Source organism: Asparagus officinalis, chromosome 1, assembly GCF_001876935.1.
Source record: "Asparagus officinalis chromosome 1, Aspof.V1, whole genome shotgun sequence".
Lineage (NCBI taxonomy): Eukaryota > Viridiplantae > Streptophyta > Magnoliopsida > Asparagales > Asparagaceae > Asparagus > Asparagus officinalis.
This window is the reverse complement of record NC_033794.1, coordinates 55,903,589-55,922,516: the sequence shown is the minus strand read 5'-3', so window position 1 is coordinate 55,922,516 and position 18,928 is coordinate 55,903,589.

The window sequence follows — 18,928 nt, the reverse complement described above, 5'->3', positions numbered from 1 at the left end:
CATCTCCTCTTTGCGTCATCGACATTAGCTACCACAGCTTGTGCCATTTTCTGACAATGACAGAAACAGTAGATCAGCTCCCGTCCAAACGTCCGGAACGTGAAAAGAATTTGCCATGTTGTCAGTCTGTTAATGGCTCTATCAATGAACGAATGCTTCTGTAAGTATCCAGCCACACTATCTCCCAAAGTGGCCCATTCAAAATGCAATATAAGCCAAGCTCCCTCTTTTAAACTTGAATTTAATTTGGCAACATGAAATTCTCCATAGGATGATTAGCTTTCCTTATTACAAGCTTGTATTCATAATAAACGTCTGATTTAACTGATAACTTTCTTACCCACATTTATGAAGGATGTCTGACGTCTTGAGAAATCCAGGCTTGAAGCACGCATAATTCTTTCGAAAGAAATCCAAAAACTCTTGCCTTGTTGTGAGGATGTTGATTGTAAATGAAAATTAAAACAGTTCCTCAACTTTGGGAAGGTTTGTTTTATTTAGGATTTTTGCTTGGATGCTAACGAACTTCATTCATAATACTGTGATGAGCTAAGCCTTTAAAGGTCATAATGAGGTGTATTGAAGTAATTTGGCTTGATTTGATCCTTTATCTGGCTTTCTTTGGTGGAACTTATTTGTGGTCGTGAGCCGATGTTCCTCGATTCATACACTATAAGTTCAACTTTGGTTTGTATGTGAGGTTTAAAAAATAATTTCCAGTTTATGAATGGCTAAACTCTTTACCGAACCATATGTAAGAATTGAGCTTGTGTCCACTTTTTTTGGCTTTTGAGAGAAAAATCATCTCCAGCAACTTAGCTTAGTATTAGTGCGGAGAATCGAACTCGCGCTGAGTTTGTACGTTTTATTTTTCTGTACTCCAATTGCGCATCAGAAATGTTTCATAGGTTTAATTGATTTACTCGGAAAACTCAATTTTTGTAGAATTCATCAAGATTCGCAATTCCCTTTTAATCTTCGATTTTATGTTATCGTCGAATTCTTGATCTGACTGAGCTGTTGAATCTTTATTGCAGATTAGCCATGTTCGACGAGGAGACACGCTTCGTGAAGCCGCTTCAGCCACTGAGACAGTCACCATGAGGGAGCTTCTATCTTACCACAAACCTTGTAATAACTTTCACTGTTTCTGGAATTCAATATTTTATACCAAATATCATATTACATATTACATCCCCGCTCTGTCCCCTTGGTGAGCAGTTGGGAAGAAGCTGATATCCTCCTTTGTAGGAGGTGGACGCTTCTAGTATTAATCCCCTGCCCGGCTTGTTCTCTGTGTGGAGTGCAGTGGAAGAAGCTGATATCGCGTCCTTTGTGGTGTTGATGCTATCAGATTACCGTTTCGCTTGTCAAAACGCATCTTAAGGCATATGGAGCGATCTTACCCGTATCACATTCGTAAGATGCGGTACTTTACCGTGCTACTTCGTGTGATAAATGTATTATCTTGTGTATTTGTGAAAATACTGTTTAAAAAATCAATCTCGCCAATTACAAGGTATGACTTCTATCTCACGATTTTGTGAAAAGAGTTCAACACCCCCGTGTCCGCCATTAATATTTCTTCATAAACTAATTTGATAAGTAACATTATTCATTTTCGTTGAATACTCCTGTGACTCGTTTTCTCAATTCGAGATAGATGGCCAAGGAGTAAGATATACCGCTGTTGATCAACCCGCTCGATTCCGCCCACTTCTTATTCGCTTTGGACCTCCCAAATGAGCTCTCTAAGTTGGTACGGGAGGGGGTCCCCGCATTCACGTGCCAAATTAATTTGGACACTCTTCGCTACAAGATACGGAGCTGCATGCCTTTAAGAAAGACACATACATTTCGCGATTCTGTGTATGGATCCAATCCGTCATAAACCTTCAAGATGAACGTGGTTACACGGTGATCGGACGACTTGTTTATCAGCTCCTCGTCCTCGCATCATTCGTTAACAGAATTGTGGGCAACGGGTGAAAGCACGATGAAATACCGTGCTTTGATCGAAAGAGCACAAGGACAAACATTCTCTCTGCGAATACATCACCAACACATTCCACTTCCCGGGTTCCTGTGGTAGAAACACATCCAAGATACAGCGCCGACATGATGGAACTGTGAGGACCGCCTAAATGGAGCTACCATAGTGCTCGCCGAGTGAAGTAATCGTCTCGCTGAGCTAGGCGACACCGTACCTATGAAAATTACAAGTGTGCTATGGCTGTCTCATTCTTGTAGACCAAATTCATGGGGCCGATATGAAGTATGTCCTCTACCGGGGGTATGATTGAATCGATAAATTATATTGACGCTATGCCGTGCCACCACAATAAACGGATTCACCGGTGAATGCTCTCCACTTCACTCGGGATTAAATAGAGCGTAATATCCAGAACAAACACATTCTTACCTCGAATGGAGAATAGGACGACCCTTTCATGAGATGCATCAAGTCTGCCATAAAGAACAGAAGCAAGTGGGAGAATATCTGTATCAGTAATATTTTCTTTCTAACCGGGAGTCTACATCAATTGAAACTTCACAAGCAGACGCTTCGATACGGAACACGTTATGGGATCAACGTTTTATCAAGAATGCTGTTAGCCGATAACCCAGTTGCGAGTAAAAAGTCTCCTCAAAATAAGCTTGAATCAGATTCTCTGGGTTACCTATCAAGAATTTGGAGAAAACCGACGAAGCTGGTATTTGAACTGAGAACCGGTGAGTCATGCGGAGATCACCAATGATTGAAAATACATGGCACCCGATCTTTACACCATTGCGAGTGTCCAAGGTCAGATTTGTGCAGGACTTAAGTTGTCACGACTTCTTTGTTGCATTAGTGAGAAATCCATCCACACCCAAGGACTTTGTTGGTCCGGTTATATAACACTTTGGTTGAAGAAGTGCGTGGTGCCAATATCAGACCTTCCGGATGCCTTGCCGATAGAGGGTTATTTCCGCTGTCACCACTTGCCTAGCGGAGGAGCTTAATCTCTTTTGCTAGCAATGTTGCCGCAATCCTATCGTTAGGCTTCCGTCATGGAGCGGTTCACATCTTTTATCAAACTATGGAGACCCCATCGAGAAGATCCCCATACGACGAAGGCAGAGCTGCCTTACAACGTATCTGATGGGTGATATTCTTTCACGCCCCGATTTGAATATCGGCTCCACTAATTTGCAGATCTATCCTCCTTCCTTTGCGTACAAATTAATTCGAGAGTGTAGATGAACCTCGGAACTCTCCGGAAGTTAGGGAGGAGCGACGTAGAAGTGCTCTGGCAGAAACTGACCGACTCTCTCGATGTTGCTTACTTCAGATCTTGTCATGACACAATAAGGCCAGGTCACGTCATTTTTCGAGTGAAGAGCGCTTGCTATTGTAGAGCCTTATCTGTCGTACCGGGTTGCGTCGACACCAATGTTTCATACTCCGCGGTGGGCTAGTAGATCGCTCGGCGCTTGCTGTGGAATATGACGGGCTTGATACCGGTGTCAAATTCAGTCTTCGAATCTGACCGTCACCTTAGAGCCGACATATTTTATGTGCAAAATGGATATGGTCGCTATATACCCGTCACTCTGAGGTTAATTTAAGGGAGCTGATGGCTAGCGCATCGCTATCCCTGAGAGAGAATATCCGAGAAAGTGCGCAGAAGAGAGGAATCGCGACAGTAAGCTTGCTGGTCCTCAGGTAAAAGGCAAGCAGAAAATAGAGGAGATAGATAGAGAATCGTCGCTTCTGACAGAGGAGACTTCCGAAGACGATCAAGCGAGCCAGTGATGGTGTGGCTAATACGCGGTTCACAGCGACTTCGAGAAACATGCAGCAATTTTCCTGAGCTTTTTATAAAGAGTAATGGATCTATCGATCACTGATCGAGCTCGCCTGACTTAAAAGCTCGAAGAAGTAAGAGAATTTTGCCTACTTACTAATATAAGTGTATGGTAAACTTTTAGATGTAGGTTCCAAAGGGGAAAGAGGAGAGAAACCTTATGCATCATGGCTCGATCTTGGGTCAGTCAGCTCAGGCAGGATTGCAAGTTGAGACGCGTCCCAGCATTCAGCACTGGGACAGACATGTGGACTTAAAAGGGCCGACCTACAATAACGACTTAAGTTGACCATGACAAGCGACACGCAGCCGTTTCAGACTTTCACGAACGGAGGTGGCCGAGATAGGCCCATTGTGGAGAGGTATTTCGACTCTTGTCATCTTTCCAGCCTTTTCCTCTACCAAGCTTTAGACTGTAGCAAATTTAATATTCTAGAGGTCATGATGAAGACACAGAGTACATCCCCTTCTCCGAACCTTGACTATTTCGAGGATTGTGCTCCATGCCGACAACAGATGACGCCGTCGGTCAAGATCGGGCGGTGCTGAAAACAGTATGTGCCTAAAACACGACGAAGGTACCATTGTAGACGGATTTGTCTATGTGATTGCTAGCCCAGTATACCTATTACCGGAGCACCTTTTAGTGACAATCTCGGTTTAAAACGACTTAGAGTTTGTCGCCTCGCTCTAGAGCGTTATGCTTTGCAGCTCTTTAGAAAAGCTATAAGAGGCGACGCTGACGGTCGAAGATGAAGGCATGCTGTTACACCGAAGGTAATTAATTCTCCGTCATTGTTGATTTTTAACTTCTCTTCCAGTCTTACCACTTAGAATTTTCTGTAGCCATTCCGAGGAAGGTTTAAATGATAGAAGTCTCTCACGACGTAGTTAACACAACTTCATCTTGACCTGGTACAAGACCTTTGAGATCTGGCGAAACCATTTTTTGACGATATATTGTCAAACAACTGTCGGGTGAACGCGGACCAATTAACTAAGCGGTCCCTTGCTGGTATAATTATTCCCTTTACAAAGTATCCACTTTATCAACTAACTTACCCGTAAGAGGTTATCTTTAGAACATCGTTGAGACTGATACACACTACTATTTAGAATTTGAGATCCTGAGTTTGATTTCTTTGCTGGTTGCCAGAACTTATCATAGAAACTCATTTAGGGCTCAAAACTCCAGCTACCGATCCCGGACCCAAACTGACTACTGAGCTGTGGGAACAAGTCCGTAACCAGGTCTAAAACTAACTGAAAAACGGTACATCTTACACTACACGTCACAAACTCTAATTACTCATGCAGCTGCAGGGTAGTCGAATGCAGAGCGTCCAAAATGAAGGAGCCGTCAATCGTTATTGTACAATGTTCCGACATTTATCTTTGAACTATTCGGAATAAATCCTTAAATATTTACTCTTCTTTTTAGGGCTTTCAGCTCACTTAGATCTCGTCACAACATTACATCCAATAACTGATTCAAGATAAAATCCTCCTCCGCATGGAATTCGTTCTTCTCTTGTTTTGAATCGAGATGTTGACAATCTTCTCCGCAACGGCTCATCTATTGATCTCTTTCAAGTCATATCTCGATCTCAAGTGACCTTTCTGAAGGATCAAGGGTAATTCAATCTGGCGGACCTATACTGCAGACTTGGTTCGCCATGAGATGAGCTTGAAAACTGAACGAATTTCAGCAGCCAGAGTTTTTCATATGTGGCGCTCAATGGAGCTAGTTCAAGCATGGCGGCGAAGCTCAAAGCATCGTTGATTCTAAGATTCAGGAATCAAGAAGGTCTTGTTCACCAAATAGAAGCCGGCTGTGCTGCAAGTCGATCAATCTTGCATATGATTCTTCTCTTGCGTCAGTGAAGCACAATAGCGCCGACTCAAGCTAGAGCCCAAGAGCACGCCGAAAATTCAGGCCCAAACAGGCATGTTTTGAGACGGGTAACCTTTGAAAGCCCAAAGAAGGCAAGTCACCCTTGTTCGCTGGAAAATTCGTGTCTTTCTTTGTTATTGATTCCATTGTCATCTTGAGTTACAACTTTTTGAGTTACAAAAGATCCGGTCTTTTTATAAGATCCGGTTACAACGAAAATCAAATTGAAAAGAAATGAAAATTACAACTTTGTTTCCTTGTTTGTCGAACGAATCACGAGCTCCTGTTTTGCGGTCGCTCGCTTTGTGGGTTCTTTGCCTGCGCCGGGGTTGTTTGCCGTGGACCACCGCGAGATCTAGATCCGGTCGGATCTACGCAGTACGACGGGTATTATTTCACCAAGGAAATAATAGCCGGGGAGGATTGTTTCACCAAGGAAACAATCGTCCAAGTCTCGGGATCTAAGACCAAGCTTAGATCCGGAGTATGCCTGCGTAGATCTGAGATCTGATCCTCTCGAACACCTGCCTTATTTGACGTTGATGATCGCCGAGCACCAGATCTGAAGGAGTGAGTCCCCGAAGTCCCAAAGCTTCAATCTTTTTTAAGTTCCGAGTCTCCAATCCAGCAGGGCTTCGCCTCTCTCCAAAATTTCCAACCCTCTCAAATGAACAAGGGGGTGGCCTATTTATAGGCTACCCTCACTGTGCCTTGGGCACAGGGTGGCCGGCCACCTAGGTGGCTCGGCGGCCACCGAGCCACCTATAGGTGGCTCGGCCACCGAGCCACCCAGAGGTGGCTCGGGTGGTGCGAAGCCACCAAAGGTGGCGCCGAGTCCAGCTGCTATAAGTGGCTGCTGGTCCAGCTTCGAGCCAACCATGTGGTGGCTCGGTGGTGAGGCCGAGCCACCTATGAGGTGGCTTTCGGCCTTATTTTTTTTCATGTTCATCCTTGGAGCACCACCTGGTGGCTCGGTGGTGGCCCTTGGCAGCCAGCCTTGGTGGCCGCTTCGAGGTTCTCTTATTCCACAAGGTGGCTCGGTGAGGCCACAGCATCGGTGAGCAACCTCAAGGTGGCTCGGATGACCTTGAGACCACCTAGGTGGCTCGGCCCTCGATGGGCCACGCATTTGGCTCGGCCACCGAGCACTTCACTTGGTGCTCGGTGAGCCCCGCACCTCCATGGTGTTGTCGTTTTGCTCCTTTGTGCCCGAGTTTTCCGGTTCTGTGTTGATTGGTTCGGATTCGATTTGTTGACGAATCTGACATTTGGCTAGTAAATCCGGATCCCCGGTATTTAGGGTTTCGTCGGCTGGGTTAAAAAATTGCCCGCTCTGAGTTGGAGTCCGAAAGCTCGATCTTGATTCGATGCGTTCATTTCCGTTTTTCGCGAGTATGGCCATTTGCGTTGGATGAACTCGTTGACTCTTCGAACACTTGGCTTGATCTCTCGCACGCCGAATGGACGTATTCCGTTGCTTGCGTGCGATTAGTCAATCTCGTCGCCTCATTGGTTTGTCGGTTTGTGCTGAGCTGAGCTAAGGGACCTATAAGCAATTTTATATGCCTACATTAAGCCCTTTTAATCAGGTATTGATGAAAACACACACAATACGCTTCATCTATTGAGCAAAGCGGGTTGAGCGTTAAAGGCCATGCTCACAATAAACCGACTCATGAGAGTTTCTAGGGGTTAGCCCAGCCCCCCCTAACCGCAGCCATCACGGTTCCTCTCACGTAGGTAAGTCCTCAAATGGTACTACAGCTGTTTATTTAATACCCCTCACAATACACGCGTTGGCCTTATTAAGAGTAAAACTCAGCCTAGCCAGCTGTATCATAAGAGCATCGTCATCATAGAGAAGGGGTAGTAGCAAATGCTACATAATGATATGTAAATATATCTAGGTCGATGCTCTACACGAGAGTCACTTGTCCAGCTTGTTTCTACCACATTGAACTGACATTGGGACTACGTCTCCAAATAAGGGTTGGGTTGCCGCTATCAGTGACCTCATCTATGGGCTTAACCCCATCTCCCTCGATGAATCCAGAACCACACTCCTGGATAATCCCTTAGTCAAAGGGTCATCAAGATTCTTTTCACAGACTTTACAAAGTCTAGAATCACAACTTTGCCTAGCAGGCATTGTATTTATTTATTTATCAAGTTCTTATTTTGTAATTAGTCCATCATATTGTTTGAAATTGACATTAGGTCATGATCTATGATCATAAAAGATCATAGTCTATGTCTGAAGAGATTGACCTTAATATCTGAACATTTCAAACTAATGTGGAACTAAAAATTCTGCAGTTATGCATATGCACATACATGAATGAAATTAATAATAGATACATGCAGAGCATAATAGGATTTCGTATCTTAAAAAATATTTTCGTATCTTTAAATATATTTCATACTTCATAATTCAAATGCATAAAAATTTTAAATTATTCTATTATAAGAGGTTACAAATTGGTTGCCTACAAAGGAGACCGTCCAAATTTAAATCGGTTGCCTACAAATGAGACCTTCCAAATTTAAATTGGTTGTCTACAAAGGAGACCTTCCAAATTTATGTTGCCATTTTCTAGTACCACCTCTTATACAAATAATAATAATAATAATATTTGTACATACGTGCTTTAAATTTTACAAGTGCATTCTTGCATAAAACCTTGTAATTAATCATGTAACAAATGCAAGTTATCTAAAAAGACATATGAACATTTATTGCAATAAAAGTGATGAACTTTACATTTGAAGATTTGAAATATAACCCATCATATAAAATAGAATTTTAAAAATTGCACCTTTTTGATTTGGTTCGCTCATATATTGAACATTTATCATTAGGTAAAATATGATGCACGAAGCGTAATTAAATAAATGCATATGAATTTTCACATAATTCCGGTCCTCTTATTCCAAACCAAAAACTCCTAAAGTGAAAAGATTAAAGTTTTACCCGGGTAGTTAGCCAGGTAAGGATAGTAATAGAGGTTGATCAAAGATCAATTAAGTACCTCGTTCCTTGCAGAGCGCGTTACGCAACCCTTAAACCTTGCCTTAGACACCAACTAATCCAAAAAAACTTGAATCGGTTCACTCAATGAGTTTTTGTTTCTTAACAGAATATAGAAACTTTAAAATATTTCCTGCAAGCATTTAATTTGCCTAGCAACTATACTGCAAACATATGTTGGATAAGACCGAGGAGGGGGTTTACCTGTTGATGTTCGAACCTCATGATTTTCATGTCTTGAGAGTAAAAACATATCTGCTGCAGACAACTGCCACAGAAGTTGCTGAACAAATTTGCATTCACTTTTACCACCTTCTGTACTAAGCTTATTAGATGCATAAATACACTAAAGTATGGAATTATTAATAGAATGCACCATATTATTGAACAAATCTAGATATTTCAAAGCATCTATGCATCCAGAGTTTGTTCTCTTTATTCTTGTCAAAACCATGTATATGAAATTTTCAAGGAAAAAAAATGTATACTGCTACAAATTTTATAGGCATGTTTCATTGAACATTACAAATGCGCACACATTAAATTCACAAAAAATTTACTTGATACGTTGTGGCTAGTCCTAAGCCATATAGAGTCCGAACTTTATGAACGATGTCACTGAAATACACATGATTATATGCTGTGTCATAAGATTTAAGAGTCACATGAGCATTTATAACAATCACTTATAAAGACCTCAATGTAACAAAATTAAAATGACAGTAACATGACAGAAACAAATAATAATAATAACAATGATGCACATTGCAAATTTACTAAAAAGTAATGTAGGTCTTATGAGTACACTGAAAAGTATGGGAAACCTGGACTTCACTTCATGAACCAAACTCGCAATTTTAGAAAAGTACGAATATACTGTTATATTGAGAAAACTTTTCACAGATTAAGAACCTTGAGTCTCAAGCCTATTGCAACTCCAGAATCAAAACGGAAAAGGTACATATGTTATTCCATACAAAGATCTACAAGAACCTTCTGAAATTACTTTGATTCAATATTATGTATGATTAGATAATTAAACTATTGAAGTTAAAAAGAACAGTTTTATAAAGAACTAATTCTAACATAAATATTGTCTTTACTGAAAACATGTGCATGGCATATGAAACAGAAGCTATGAACATGGAGATAACCGTCTCTAAAAACCTAATATTCAATCTTCTAGATTGTTGGATAAATTATCAAATAATTTAAGATTATAGCATGCAGATAAATCCGAAAAATTAAACAATTAAAACTAGCCTGATCGGGAGCAGTCGTGTATTCACTGCCCTAGAAGATTGAGAACCCGCCTATCGCCCTGGCGCAGATGGTTCCCTCCCCCCTAGCGGTAAAAACCCCCGGAAACGGCCGGCCTCTACACTCGGGCGAGAGTGCAGAGCTTCAGCTCAGATGAAGGAAGTTGCCCATAAAATAAAACTAAAATGTAGATGAAAATAATATGTAGGGGAGAGAAGAAAAATAAGAGAAACTTGTTGTATATTTTTTCTTATCATTTTGAGCTCAACATACGGATATATATATAGGGTTGGAAAAGACGTTACAAAACCCGTAATTAATTCTGTAACGTTCGTCATAAATTTTGTAACGTTCCCCATAATTATATATCCGTTACACATATTTTAATTGCATGTTTTAATTACAATATTTATTATAATTCATGAAGGCAAAATTGCCTTTTGTTAACAAAATATCTAACAGTACTTGGATTTCCACTCATGGGGATGAATCGGATGTGGCTTAGACTTTCTGGTCTTTCTTTGTCTACAAATTATTAATGCATTTGATGCCGGGAGGCTAAAAGGAGGTTTATTATGTATTTTTAGTTTTTGAGTTAGCTTGTCAAGTGCTATGTTGGCTAGCTTCTCTAGGGATGCTTGTGTAATTGAGGCTGCGGAGAATGCACGGAACATGTGCATCTTCCTTTTTGTCATTCTTTTTTCGTTTTGTTTTTTCAAATCGCCATCGTCTAACATGTCGACGTGCCTGAATGAAGTTACTTAATGCATCTATCTTCTCCGCATGCTCTCAAGATGGATCTTTAATTTAGATGAGGGTCGGGCACATTATGGAGCTTAATGTCATACATAATGCTCGCATGGTTGATGCTCTTGACTAGGTTGTGCTTGTAAATAAGCTTGGTATTTGATCAAGGGAATGCCGTTGAATATGGACACTTCAATTTGGGATAAGTTGCTTGGCTAATGCAGGATTCATGGCTAATGCAGGCATTATGGCTAAAACTTGCAGTTGTGCAACTGCTTGAGATGAAACCTAGGCAGAGAGCTCAAAGTGTCGTCAATCTATTGCTGTGAATAGCTCCATGCGCCAGATAGAGAGTGCATGCATCTTGATGGATGTGAACATCTACAACTGTAATTGCTAGTTTATGCTAATTGTTATGCTCTGAATTGAATTAAATATACTATTATTTTGTTAACGTATATCTAAAGTACTAATTATCTTAGTTTTCTAAGTGAATACTAAATTTTAGTTAATCTCCATTTAACTAAGGATTTATATGGATGACTAGGTCAATTTCGTGTCCTTCCCATGAAAATTGATGCACACGAGTAAAATATTTTGACTTAGATAAGCATTATGTCTTGTTCATATTACTCTATTATGGAACCTAATGTTGCCTCCGTTCGTCTTCATTTTCGTGAGATCTTCGTTCCTCTTGGGTCAATGGTTTCATAAATTGATTTAATGTTTGTTTCTTAATTTGTCTCATAAAATTGATCAATGTTCTTTTATTAGTTGCCATACATTTCGTTTACATCTAGGTGAAGCTGCAGGTAATGATTATGAACCTAATATCATGCTAATTTTCAACATTCTAACTTTCTAATTAATGTTATATTTGTTGGACAGTAAGACGTTAGCCCAGAAACAAATAACATTGATGCTTTTCATGAGATAATATTTATATCTTTTAGTCCTACAAATCATTTGATGTATATCATGTTTGGATTACGTGACATTAGTATAAGATTTTTTAACCATTATATATTTAAAACAAAATTTTATTTCTCCAAATAACCAAGTCATTATTCATAAAAATTAAAATTTTGAATTGTATGCACAACATTGATTGAGTCCAGTATTATTATGAACCATGCTTTACCCCCATCAATTCCTTAATACCTCAGATATAGATAATTTTCAAGTACGACCATTGCACAATCTGTTGTGCAGCTCATTAGGAGTTACGTACTTTGTGCATGAGCTTCTAAAATAAATCTTCATAAATCTTGTATCTTATACCATATTTTATATTTGTAAGGCCAATGTAGAATAAATTCTAGTGGGACTGACAATATGGAAATATAGCTTAAAGAAGAAAACTGGACTTCATTTCATATTGATGAGCATGATATTTCGATTCACCAACAAAACCCTGTATCTGAATGCCTACTCGTACTCGAAAAGGTGACTAGGTAAGTATTTTCTTAAAGATATAATATTTATTTTGAAGATTGACTATTCGTACTTGAGTAAGTGCATTTTTTTCTTAAAAAGATAATTAATATTTTGCATATATTGTCCATAATTGACACTGCTTATTTGAATTTTTTTTTAATTCTCAGGTTATTGAACATTGTAGAGGACGGGATTGTTGAAGGTTTTGAACTCACATATATAAGAAATTTTGGAAGTCAGATTATTTAAGCAATCAACAAGTTTCTTCTTTGGAATACTTGGTTGGAAGTTGAACTATTTATGTAATGAACACGTCTTTTTTATTGGAATACTCGTATTGTTATATCTTGTTAGCAACTGATTACTCAAGATGAGGTAATTTTATTACTTAAAGTAATTATTGAATGAATATATTGTTTTTCAATTGCATATTTTTATTGGGTCTTTTTTATATATTTGTATTGTTGTGAATGTTATTATGGGTTGCATGGATTTTGTATATCGTAGCCGGATCATTATGAAGAAATCTCTTCTCAAAAATGTATTCCATTAACGAAGGGTAAACCCAACGTAAATGTGCTGTAGTCAACACTAAATTGTTATACCCTAGGGGGGGTGATTAGGGTCTTATGCTAATCTAATCCGATTTTATACTAATTAAAACTAATTGACAAGATATTCTTGCAAGATAGATATATAATATGTTATAAGCAAGAATGAGTAATATAACCAAAGAGCAATATCCTAGCAATGAGATATATAGTGAAATATATGCAAGGATATATAAACTAACATAAGGGTAAAATAAACAATCTACAAAAGTGATAGGGCAATTGACAATGGCGACAAGAATGCAATGAACACTAAGCACAAATGAAACGTTAAAGCAAACTCAAACACAAGCAAATGATCACGGAGTTCGGACCTTCCGTCCTACGTCTCCACTCCCCACTCCCGGGGAGAAATCCACTATCACAACCGGGTTTTCTACGCTCACCTGAATAACGTTTACACCTCATAATATCGGTTTTTGATTCTCACCGATCAACGTCCACACCTCATACTCGGTTTTCTAGTTCACCGAAAACTTTACAATTCACACTCTCACAATGTCGGTTTTCAACGCTCACCGATCAACGTCTACACCTCACACTCGGTTTTCTAGCTCACCGAAAACTTTACAATCTCACAATATAACAAATGATTTGTTCTCTATAATAGATGATAACTCAATGTAAGCTCACACTCAAAGTTACAACACTCACCAACCCAAATATACTATGTATGAATACAATAAGCTCAATGTGGGTGTGTGTAACAATATATAAGTTATCAAATCTAAACTCAATATAAAAAAACTAGCTTTAAAGAATGATAATCAAATCAAATATGCAAATGTAAAACGAGATATGAGTTTAGAAATTCTTCTCTGAAAAAACAAGATGGAAAGATGGATTAAGATGAAGCCCAAAAAATGTAGATGATCTCCTCCACTTGTGAAACAGTCTTCACAAACCAAACTCTTTTAAAACACACAAAACAAACTTTAAAACCCTTGTTAAACTTGTTTAAAACATTCTCATTGGTTGCTTAGATAGAAGGGGTTTTAGGGTTTATATAGGAAGAGAAAACAACAGCAACAACCCCAAACCAAATCTCACAAAATCCCAAAAATTAGATTTTTTGATTCTGTAGAAAAATAGCCGTTGGGCATACGGCGGTCGACCGTGAAATTCTCGCGGTCGACCGCGAGCCATGTTAGAGACTGAGAAAATTTCCAGAAACATCTGCGGTCGACTGTGACGGTCGACTGTGAAAGTCTTTGCTGGCTCCATAGGGTAAATCAAAGGCGCGGTCGACCGTGGCGGTCGACCGCAAACAGATATATGAAAATGACAGTTTTGTAAGCAGTTCTTCTAATTTAAAACCTTGTTTAAAAATATCAAATAAATTCCAAAAAATATAAAACTTTGGAAAATGATTGTAGACATGATAATACACATGCTAAAAAAACTAGTTTTTAGAAAGGACCTCCCAAATAAAAAATATCATTATTTTACAAAATAGTCCAAAACATGAAAATGTGAACATATGAGTTTTGACATTTTACTTTAACCATGTTTTGAAACAATACAAAATAATTTTATAGACTTGAAGAAAGATGTAAACTATTGTTATAAAGTCTATAAACAATGAATATAGTATTTTATTAAAATACACATATAATGCACTAAAACATGATTTCATTGAACTGAATAAAATTGATATTGATGAAATCATACATATGCATGTAAGTATGAAACAAAAATTTGTTTTCTAATTATATTCAATTGTTTCATATCAAAACTTAAAAACTATCAAACCAAAACATATATGTATATATATAACTATATATATACAAAACCAAAACGTTGTATATATATAACTATATATATACAAAACCAAAACGTGTATGTGTGTATATGATTGAGCTTAAAGTACCAACACACATAATATAAAACCTAAAACTAAATTTACCCAAGCTTGATCTTGATCTTCAATAGCTTGACTTGGTAATCTTACGGATGAAGTTTGAACTTGGATTTTCAACTTGAATTGTACATAACTTCACCTACTATTTCGCCAACCTCCATTGGATATGATCATGAATGCGCAATTCCATCCATCCTCCAACTCGTTATTTGCCTAGAATAAATACGAAAACACAAACACTAGACAAACAACATTTGAAGTAAATTGTTTGTTAAACATCATCAAAACAAGATGGCCAACAATCTCCTCCTTTTTGATGATGACAAAAAATTTACAAAAAGGATATATGCATGAAAAAAATGAATATACAAAGTATAATATATCATGCATATAAACAAGAAAGAATATACTCACAATATTTCTCCCCTTTGACAACATCAAAATGGGGAAGACAAAAGAATGAAGAGAGCGAAAGCTCCCCTAATCAATATGCATGAGTGAGTATAAAAAAAATAATAGAAAAGGGAAGACTCCCTCTATTAAAATGCCTTAATGAATATATGCAATGAATGCTAAGGCATACATATGTGAGCAAGCAAGAAACATGCTAAACACAACTGACATACAAAAAGACAATGAGAACACATATAAATATGTCAATATGAAAATAGTGTCTCATTAACACAAAAAATATAAAAGCCATATAAAAGAATAGATTTATAAAAACAAAAGAAGAGGAACATGAGAATCATGCAAAAAGTTTTCAAATAAAAATAAATCAACCAAAAGAAATCATAAATCAAAGTTTAAATCCAAAAACGATGTTTGATCAATCAAGAGAATTTTCTTTGTGGGATTTGATCAAACCACATATGGAATACATTATAAGGCACGAATAGATGATCCATAAGTACAAACACATAAATATCATCATATAAGTGAAATATAATGAATTCAAAGCAATAATTCAAAACAAAATCTTTGATAAAAGAATTTCAAGAGAGGTAACAATATATCAAGCTCTTCAGCTTGTTCCAACCCATATAATCATTCTAGCATCCGGTAAACATGATTTGGGAATAAACACCCAATAAACCCGGAGGGTTATATAAACACAAACTTCTTATCAAAATCAAAACTAATAATCATGAAAACAAAAGATTTGATCAAAGAAAAATTGTTTTTATAACCAAAAGATCTTAAAACATAATTTTCAAAACCAAGAAAAGCAAAAAGAAAAACACTAAAATACTTGGTTTTAAAAATCAAATTTGTTTTGGTACCCAAGAATTCTTGGTACCAAGAGATTTAGGGACATGACCTCTATCTTTTAACCTCAAAGCCCTAGGGTTATAAACCCTCTTGGGCATATGTGGTGTACTAACACGGTCAAAGCAATATTTACTCAAATGACCCTTCTGATTGTAATTTGTTGCAATAAAAGAGATCCATTTGTTTTTGTGGACCTTTAGCTCGTGCACGAGAATCATTTGCAAAAATAGGTTGTTCTTTAAAATTATTTTGCAAACGAGAAACTTTCCTCAAATCAAAACAAAATTTGGTCAAATGACCAAAACAACCACAAAACTCACATTTGTACACATGAGCATGTTTATGATGATCTATATGTGTGTGTACATGTGAATATGATGAAGAAACTTTATGAGATGCACAAGAAGGATTAATATTTTTATGTTTGTGTGCATCATAGCAAAATTTAGCTAAATGGCCTTTACGGCCGTAAATAGAATACTTGTAAACTTTGCTATATATGTGTGCATAATGAGTGGATGATTTTGACTTAGATTTGGCACACATATCCATAAACTTCTTATGATTATTAATGCATGTATTAAGAGTTGAGTCTAAGGATGAAATGCAATTTTTAACAACATTCCTTCTTATGATTATTAATGCATGTATTAAGAGTTGAGTCTAAGGATGAAATGCAATTTTTAACAACATTCAACTCATCATTTGGCACATATGCATTTAAGAGTTGAGTCTAAGGATGAAATGCAATTTTTAACAACATTCAACTCATCATTTGGCACATATGCATTTTTATTAGAAGTAGAACACAAATAGTCATTTATAAAAGAAGCAGTATCATTTTTTATGTTCTCAACTTCTAACATGGCATTATTTTTAGCATGAGATAAGCTAGAAATGGATGATGATAATTTCTCATTTTATAATTTTAACAAATCATTATTTTCTTTAAGAGCAACATTTTCTTGAGAAATGATATCAAAATTGGAAGCTAGCTTCTCTTGATCGGATATAAGTTCTACATGCTTGCTTTTTAAATCAATAAAATATTTATGCAATTTGTTAAAGTCATGCAATAATTTATCACTAGCACAAGCAAGTTCATCACTAGATAAATCATTATCGGGTTCGAACTCGCAAACCTCACTAGGGCTATCGCCTAGTGGCCGTGTGCATGATGCTCCATATAAACTTGAAGCCGGATCCTCTAAAGCTTGACGGATCACCTCCAAGTCCCCTTGATGTACTTTAATAAATTTTCATAAGGTGTAAGCACTATCAAAATGAACAAACTTGTTAGACAAAGATGAATCAAATGCATTATGTAAGAATTCCAACAAGAGCTTGTTCATAATAAATAATCTTTTATCATTTTTATTCCACTTGGATTTCTCTAATGTGGGCACAATATAAGCACAATCAATGACTTCCCATAAATTGATATTTTTAGATTGAACAAATATTTTGAATCTAAAACACCATTGAGCATAAGGGAAAACATTGAATTTAGGAGCAATACTAGAATCATAGCCTAAATAAGATGCATCATTCATATCTATAATTTGTAAAAATATGCAAGCAAGATAGAAATACAATCAAAATAAGATTAGCACAAAAAGATAACTTGGATCTTTAACTCAAGGTGATTAGACCTTAAATCAAAGAGCACCAAGCTCTGATACCAATTGTTAGACCCGAGGGGGGGGGGGGGGGTGATTAGGGTCTTATGCTAATCTAATCTGATTTTATACAAATTAAAACTAATTAACAAGATATTCTTGCAAGATAGATATATAATATGTTATAAGCAAGAATGAGTAATATAACCAAAGAGCAATATCCTAGCAATGAGATTGTAGGCTGTCAAAAAATCACAATAGATAGCTTATCCTCCATCAAACACCAATGATGGAAGTTACAATCTGACGACTTTCAGAATGCTACAATTTGAAGACTTTCACGTAGATCGCTGAAGGTTATAATCTGACGACCTTCACAACAACCGATGAGAGCTCTAGTTCAACAGCATTCACAATCAACATCGGGAGTTACAATCTGACGACTCTCATATTCTCAAGGAGCCAAGATGAAGATCACAAGACAATGATCTTTGTAACGCTATGACAAAAGAGATTACTTGTTGATAATCTCTCCAAAGCAAGACGCGAAACTCATCACCTCGCTCTAAGAGCGGAGGTCCTCCCCGTGTATCAACACCAAAACGCGGAGGTCCTCCCAGTGTATCAACACCAAAACGTGGAGGTCCTCCCCGTGTATCAACAGTAAAACGCGAGGGTCGAACCCACGTTACAACATCAAAATGCTGGAGTCGGACCCGCATACGACATCAAAACGCGAGGGTCGAACCCACGTTACAACATCAGAATGCTGGAGTCGGACCCGCGTTATAACATTAAAACGCTAGGGTCAGACCAGTGTTTTTCAATGCCCAACGGGTACCCAACTTCGCGTCTCCAGTCTAAAATGCGGAGTTAGGGTCCTGAACGCTAACGTGGGCGTTTGACTCGTTCAAACACGAGCTGAACGGTTGTCAGAACCGTTTTCCCTCCATGATCTGAGGGATTTCTGCCCCACTTAGGAGCGGATTAAGGGGGGGGGGGTACACCCCTCTCAATCCCATTATGGAGAGAATTAAGAGGGCGGTTACACCCCTTAATTCTCTATAAATATGGGTAAACTCAATGGAGTTGAGGCTGGCTTTTTGGATCGGAGAATTGGCAGCGAGGTTGGAGCAGAGAGGACTTGGCTCTCGGTTTGACAGTAGCATAAGAGATCCTTGGAGCATTTTCTGGAGCTTGGGAGATCTGCAACAAGAGCTTCTTTAGCCTTGGCTTATTAATCGATCTTCGGTTCAAATCAACTCTTTCACAGAGTTATTCTAAACTCGTTCAGAGTTCTCAAACTTGTCACGCAAGTTCTCCACAGCGTCGAATCGTGTGGAGAAGA